Genomic DNA, 8,200 nt, shown 5'->3' on the forward strand with positions numbered 1-8,200 from the left:
TGCAGCGTCATTGTACAAATTTTCTTCATACTGCATGTCCACAGATGTGGGCCTATGGTAGTAATCCTTGTAGGGGCAAACTGGGGTTTTCCTTGAAAACCATAACTGAACCTTGAATTATAGGTAAGCCTATTAATATCTAAGGATGGAACATGATTTTTATCCTGTTCATTATCAGAATCCAGGAAGGCTTCCTGCATCTCATCTATCTCTGAATCAGATCCAGATTTGGATAAAACATTTATCGTTTGTTTTTCTTTTGTTTTCATTTGTAGGTTATTTAACCTATTTGTGATTTCCTCAACTAATTCTGACTGGTTTCCTTTTGAAAGTCTAAATTCTCCTAAGTCTGGTGGTGGCTTAAAGATTGATTTATCAGTTTCAGAGACCACTTTAGACTTTAAATCTTCATTTTTAGGAGCTAGTTCGTTTAAACTATCTTCAATTCTACTGGTCTGTTCCCCTAAGGTCTACAAAAATAGATTAGTATAATTGCTCTGTTGTACTAAGACATCGATATGTTTATAACAGACTCTAGACTCGTTATCTACTCCAGAAAGAGATGACGCCTTAACTGGTGTAGCTAAACTGCCAGAAACAATTATAGGAGTATTTGGAGGATGTACTGACCTTACTTTGTCTCCTTCCTTGGTAGCCCATTCTTTAATGGACTTGTGATGGTGTTAATTGAAGCTTTTAGCTCATCACTACTCTGATTTTGGATCTTTTGATAGAACCAAGCCCAAAAGGGAATTTCCCTTTTAGTGTTTTCCATGTAAGAAATTCATTCTGCATGGAAAGAGATCCTTTGCATATTGTCAAAGTTCTCATGAAACCAGGCTCTCTTAAGCCTATGCTTTGGGCTCATAAATTCATTTTTTAGAGCCTTGATATTATATTGGAAATGGGATGGGCCTTCATCTTCTAAAACATTAATCTGTGGCCCAGTATAGATTGGTCCCTGCACATCAGAAAAGGTTGGCCCAACTGGGTCATCCTCTGCATTAGATTTCTCAAAATCAGTATAAATAGCTTACTAATTAATCCTTCTCTTTCTGTTCCGACCATCAAAGGTTTGTCTACAGTCCTGGATGATGCAGACCTTAGCAAGGTTACTGGTCGATTTGGTGGGTTTCCTGAATAAGAAAACCTGGAGTTTGTGGATGTTCTAAGGCGTGTAGATCTTAGATTGGAGAATCTAATTTCCACCTCGCCATCATCATGTTCCACGATCTGGTCAATTTCTTGGTTTTGGAGAGGCCTTTGAGGTGCCTCTTGGGCTACCGTCCATTCTAGAGGAAGATTGACTTGACTCCAGCTAATTGTCTTTGGGACTGCTACATTAGATCTTTTAAGATCTGTTTGAAACATAATTGTTTCCTTCTTCATGAAAATCCTTTGCTCCTGGACATAAGGTAGTCATGGCTTTATAATAAATCCTGTAAACAATAGCCATGTTTTCAGATCCTGGAATCATATCAGATCCATGAGACTTGATATTCAAAGTTAAGGCTTTTAGGGCTCCTTTGTCAGTTAAGGATACTGAAAAATTAGGAAAACAATTAAAAAATATAGGACCTTCACTTAATGAGGATTCAACTACTCCAAGTAGAGAATCAGAAAACTTGTTATGCCTTTGATCTCTTACACAGACCAAGACAGAGGTATTTAAACCTGTTCTTACCAAAGGTTTTACCGCAACCTGGACTACACCTATGTGTAGATATTTGAATTTTTTAGAAATATGCTGATTTAGCATACTTGGAGTGAACAACTGGAAGTTGTCCTGAGCATTGGAGATAGGCACTGTCCTTTCTGTTGTTTTGATGACATAGTCTGTCCTCCGGTCGAAGGTGCCTTTTCTGTATATTTCCTTGGTAGGAAAGGCTGGTATGGACCAGTTCTGGAGCTGCTTTTCATAGTCAGCAAAGACTATTTCTTCGGTATTATTCAGCTTCAGCTTCATCTTCCCTGAGGTACTAGCTTCAAAAGATCTTGACAAATTTCTAAAGAGATTGGCCATAGAAGAGATTAGAAAATAAAAGTGTTAAATTCCTGAACCTGAGTTACTCCCTGGGACTTACCAACGGCTAAAACTGCCTTCAATTGCCCTTCACTTGTCAGATCCCAACACTATTATCAATCTAATATCCCCTATTACTATCTCCTGTGGAAAATGGCTCTGATACCAAAACTATCCCAGGTAGAGGGCCAGCAACCACCGCAATGAATCGACGCGATGATAAAGAAAAGCTCCCGCCGGTGATCTCGCTTTTCCGGCCATGCCATGACCAGCGACGGGCACCAGCGCCTTCGCCATCTTCCCCAGCCCGGTCTCATACCTCGCCGTCACCCCTCAACGTCGCAACAACGCAAAATAGAAACGGAGCCACCGCCGACGATCTGATTTTTTTCGGCCAAGATGTGACATCGAACCTACTGAGCTTTATTCCCCTCGTCATGGTGAGTCCAGGTATGGTCTCTGTTCATTCATACGATGGTCCACGATGGAGCAATGAGCTCGGGAAGCCAAGCCAGCCGCCGGCTTTCGCCACCGTTTTCGACGACTTTTGACCGTCGACCCAGTTACAAGAATTGATCCTTGAGGTATGGGTAATCTTTTCCTTAAGGTGGGCACGTCCAATTTTGAGAAATTGGAAATTCGATTTTAGGGTTTATGCCTATTTCGAATTTCTTGAAATTGGACTTTAATTCGAGTTGTTTTTGTGCAATTGAAGGTTCTATTGTGCAATTATGATTAATTGGAGTTGATTTTGGGTATTTTTAGATTTGTGCCGCCGCTACCACCATCGGAACCACCATTTTTGGCGGCGGGTTAATGGTTGTTTGACCCGTTTTAGTTTTTTTTGGTGAGAATTTAGTGATTTTTGTGTGTTGTTTGGGGCAGGGCAGCCACTGTGTGTGGTGGCGGCCACCCGTTTTGGTCGTTTAACGACCCATTTGTATTTCTGGTTTGTGAAATTGTTGGTTGTCTGGTCTTCACAGGTACACGGGCTCGGGAAATCTCATTCCCGATGCCGTTATGTTGTCGGATTTGAGATCCAACCAATGGCGCCGTGAAGGGCATTTCATTCATTTCACGTAGTTGCACTGTGAGTGAAGCTTATTTGGTTATATTGTTGAGTACCGTTAGTGAATTGTCTGTTTTGTGTGTTTGTTGTTATATGTTAGTGAAGGCTAAGTGTAGAATTTGAATTATGAGAATGAATTGACGAGGATTTGAGGCTAAAGAATTAATTGGGAATTATAGAGTTGCTCTGAGGATAATTGTTAAATTAGAGAAGGAATGTTTATTGTCGAGGTAAATAAATGATGATTAGGCAGTTATTATAAAAAATGATCAAATTAATTATTGAGGAAATGTTGGTATGATTTGAGTGACAAACAAGTGATGGGTCGTGAGTAAGAATTAACTTCGGAAAGAATTCGGCATAATTCGGAGTAAACAGTGAGTGAACCTTGTTTTAAAATGTTTTAAGAATAAATTTTCTCACAAGTGTTGATGATGATGATGCATATGTAGAGAGGTGAATCTGAGAAGAAATATAAGGGGCATTAATATATTATTAAACAATGAAACTTATGAGTTAGTTTCGAGAATGTTGTTATTAAGGTTGTGCGAGAATACCTATCTGCCTGTGCATCGATTCGCTCTGCACGGGAAGTGGCGAGCCTAGTTACCGGCCTGCTCGTATATAGATTCGCTCTGCACGAGAAGTGGCAAGTATTTCTGCCTGCCCGTGCATCCATTCGCTCTACACGGGAGGTGGCAAGCTTACCTGCCTGCCTGTGCATCGAGATCACTCTGCACGAGAAGTGGCGAGCTTATCTGTCTACTCGTGTCTATGCATGGGATGTGGCTAGCTTAATTACCTCAGTGTATGACCAGCAGTTCCCTGGGTACTAGTGTGGCGTAATGTTTCAGTTGTGGAGTATTTTGAGAGTATTAATTGTTCTTCAGAGGTCGATTTACAGTTTTGAGATGATTTAAAAATGGATTTGAGAAATGGTTTTAAAATTCGAGGATTTCAAAAAGCGATGTGAGTGAAATTAGATAGATTGATTTGTTACTTTGCTTGCGTGTGTGCTTTTGTTTGCTAGGACTTGGTTTGGCTAGGACTTAGTAAAGTCTAGGCTTGAATCTTTGAGAATGGAAATAAGGATGATTATGCATTGAGATTATAGATTCTATGTGAATTGAGGAATTATGATTTTCTTGACGCTTGGATTATTGGAGATTGGAATGTTATGTGATTAAGGAATTACTGACTTATGAGGATTAATTATTTATGCCTTGGAATTATTGTGAATATTTGTGGATTGTATTTTGTGATAATTGAGGAAAAGTATTTTGAGGCCATGTGTTTAATTATTGAGGATTTTTATTAAGTCATTTCACTCATACGAGCTCTAATAAGCTTACCGGGTTGTTTGTTTGAATGACCCGGTGTACCATAGATATAGTGCAGTGTGGTTATTTGTGTTTTGCAAGATAAGCAGGCTGAAGAGGTAGTGAGGAGAAGACGAGGTAGTGAGACCCATTTTAATTTGATTTAAACCGATTTTATAAAGTGATTTACATAAATGTTTTTGGGCTCGCACTCTATTTTATTACATGTATTTATTTATTATGTTAAGTGCATGACTCATTCTTTGAAAATGGGTTTAAATGGTAGTGTTTCAGTATGTTTATTGGGCCCGAGGTTCGAAGCGTTACAATATAGCTAGGGCAATTATGTTATGAATTTTTACTACTCGATAGTATCAATTATATTTACTATTAAAACGTAAAAGATTAAGTTATGGATGTGATTCCCTTATTTTTATTTTTTGTGTTATATGTTAGTTATTATTTAGCATGTTTATGTAATGAAAAATACCTAAATTACGTTTTTTTTTTAGTCTGTGTATCAATTGGCACTTAAATGAAGAAAACAAAAAATACTGTAGCACACTATAGTAACGCCGTTAGTGTAGTGTTGGGCTGCTACAGTAATTCACTGTAGCGGGTGGGCCGGATGAACAGTTTCATTTAAAAAAATGGACTTTAAAAAAAATATTATTATTTTTTTTTTTCCAAATAAAGCTCTTATTTTTTCTAAATAAAGTCATTTGATCATTGCCTTGTCAAATAAATATGTCATTATTCTTTTTATTTTTTGAGGGTATAGGGTATGGGTTAAACTCATACTTTCCAAGGGTATAGAATGAGGTTTGTGGAGGCTGCCGAACAAACGAAAATGGCTGTCAACCGCTCGGCGCCTGTTATGTGTGAAAAATAGAAGAGAATGGATCAATTTTGTGTAACGTGGAATGGTTACAATAGTATTGGACTTTAGTTAAAATTTTAAAAGTCATTAGCTTTATTCAATATATTATAAAACTAAAGGACCTAAATGGAAGTCTCCCATTAAAATATACTAATCCATATTTTTAAGTGACAACAAGTTATATAGTTAGAATTAGGTTTCGAGTTTAGGATATAAACTAGTGTTTGTGCCTACGTGATGCTGCGGGTCTAAAAAAGTTATAAAATGTGTTTGAGCGTTATAAAATTTAAGTTGAAAGTTTTGAAAATGTTGTTAAGGTTTGTAAAATTCATATTCTATCTAACCAAGTTATAGCTATGCTTGTGCAATTCACATATGGCATCAGAAATCAATCATAAAATAAGCAGAAATTAACTATTCCAAGCAATAAATAAAGAAAATACTTCTAATTAAAAAATGGCTAAACAGTTTATCAAGTCAATTGTGCTAGAAGTCCATGCAAGTATGAAACGGTGAAGATATTGACAAACCTGCAAAACTGGAGTTTTAACTTCAACTAAATTAACAAAATTTAACAAACATGTTTCTAAACAGTAGCATCAATGTTGCTGATGCATTTAAAGTTACAAAATGATGGTTGATAGTATGTTTTTTATGCTAGTTGTCATATTAAGATATTGTTGATATCTTAATAAACAACACTTGGTTATATAATTGTATTTGATACATAACAAAAGAGCAAGATTCAATGTTGAAAAGTTGTTTTATGAATCTGCAGAGGTGGATGCATGGGTTTAAGGAGATTTTTGTTCAGTGTTGCTGGGCGGGTCATCCTCTTTGTTGTCTCCTGCAGGTGGATGCTTCTCTGTTTTGCTGAAAAATTAGAGTATGTTATTTGTTAAGTGTATATGAATTGTCAAATTGTAAAATGCATATAGATTGTTTAATCTGTTGAGATTAGTCTGTGGACTGAACAATAGTTGGTAGTTGAAAGTAGTATCAATTCAATTTTTAACTAACATTATGATATTTTTGAATAGGAATTGAATGGGCTGAGTGGTGATTAGAAAATATATATGCAAAGTTTCCATGTACATGTTTTGTGAAAATGATGTGGAGTAAGGAAATATAAATGAGAAAGGAAATTTTATTTTGCATGTATTTTATATATATTTTGTATATTTAAGATAAGAATAGAATTGATTTTAATAAAAAGAAAAAGGAAAATAAAGTTGACGAAAATTATTAAATGTGGATAAATGCTTACCTTGCAAAGTTGTAGGTCAAGACGATTCAAAGCATTGATAGATAATTTGTCAGTGGTTTCTAGCTGTTGAAGAGGTAGTCGCGGGGCTGTGGAAGGTGGCAAGGTGTTGATAGGCATTGCAAAATCACGAAAACTGCATGTTTCATATTTGAAAAACAATGAAGATTGTCAATTAAGAGAATAAGAAGTAATGTTTGTATATTGAAAAGTGTAAGAATCATACGCCAATTTGTAGGAATCAATTTCTGGTATTTCTGGATTGAGGAAGATTGCAGTGACATTGGTGCTGATCAAAACTGGTTTTTCTACATGTTTATAAGAGGGTGAACTGATCATATTTATTATAAGATTATAAACAGATTGAATAGGAAAAAAGATAAAGCAATTGCTTAATTATTCTGGTATTCTTTGACTTTTAAACTAGTGAAAACAACGAATACTGGCGGTGGTAATTGTTGTATAGCTTTATGATCAAAGTTTTTGGCAGCATCGCTCCATAGTGTAACCCTGACTTCATTTCTCCTAGGGTAATAGAGATAATACAACATGTTTGAGCATTAATATGAAAAAATTGAAAATTGATAGACAGTTTTTAACACTGTACCTCATAATCTCTATGTGAATTTCGCACTTGTTTTCAATTCTTGCATTGTCAAACATCATGTGTTCCAAATGTTGGATAGCAATTATCCATCCCATTAGATCTGGTAATTATTAGAATGAGATTGTCAACAGTTAAAATGTTTATATGAATTGTTTAAATATAGGTTTCAATATTTTAAAATAGGTTGAAAAGATGATTATATAAATATATATATATAGGACAAATGATATCTGAAAGATCTTTAAATTTAGAGTATTTTTCACCAGTGTGAAGATTTGAACCTAGGACGACTGACTTTACAGTTTGCCATGCATTCATTATTTTACTATTAGGAAGAACTCATAATTAAATGACAATTTGCATTTTGATAGTTGATAAAAAATATAAAAGCAAATAATTAACTGATAATTTTAAAAAAGTTAACAACATCTTCATAAAACAGGTAGCACAATCAAATTATAGTACATAATTTCGTACTCGATGCCACTGCAGAGTGAGGAAAGCTAAATAATTTATTGTATCATGGAGCAGATAATTCAAGTGAGAATCAGCAAATTCCACTTAAGTAAATTTCTAACCAAAACTATGAGATTAAATTTGATCATTACCTGTAAGAAGTGTATGGACATTGATCCGTGATGAAAGTTGACTGTAGTCAAGGAGGTTGAAACGATGCATTGGGATGCTTGGCTGAACAGTTGTCAATTTTTTGAAACTTGTTATCTCATTGAAGATGAGTATTCCAATGTGAGGCACAATTTTGTAGGATGATCGATTGTTGACAATATGAAAATGTGAAATCTCATAAATAGATCCAGCTTCAATTTTTGGATTGACAATATTATAATCTATCTTTTTAATTGTTGCTTGGATCACATCTCCCTTGATGACCAAAAAAAAAAAAGGTTATTAAAAAAATAATCCAATAATGAATACATGGAAAAAAAGTTTAAATATTAATAGTAATGAATCAACAAAAGTAAGCTTGCGCTAAAAAATTGTTGAGGACATGCAAATGTTTGTTTAATCATGAATGGA

The sequence above is a fragment of the Dryas octopetala genome, chromosome 9 (genome assembly GCF_963921425.1).
Source record: "Dryas octopetala chromosome 9, drDryOcto1.1, whole genome shotgun sequence".
Taxonomy (NCBI): Eukaryota; Viridiplantae; Streptophyta; class Magnoliopsida; order Rosales; family Rosaceae; genus Dryas; species Dryas octopetala.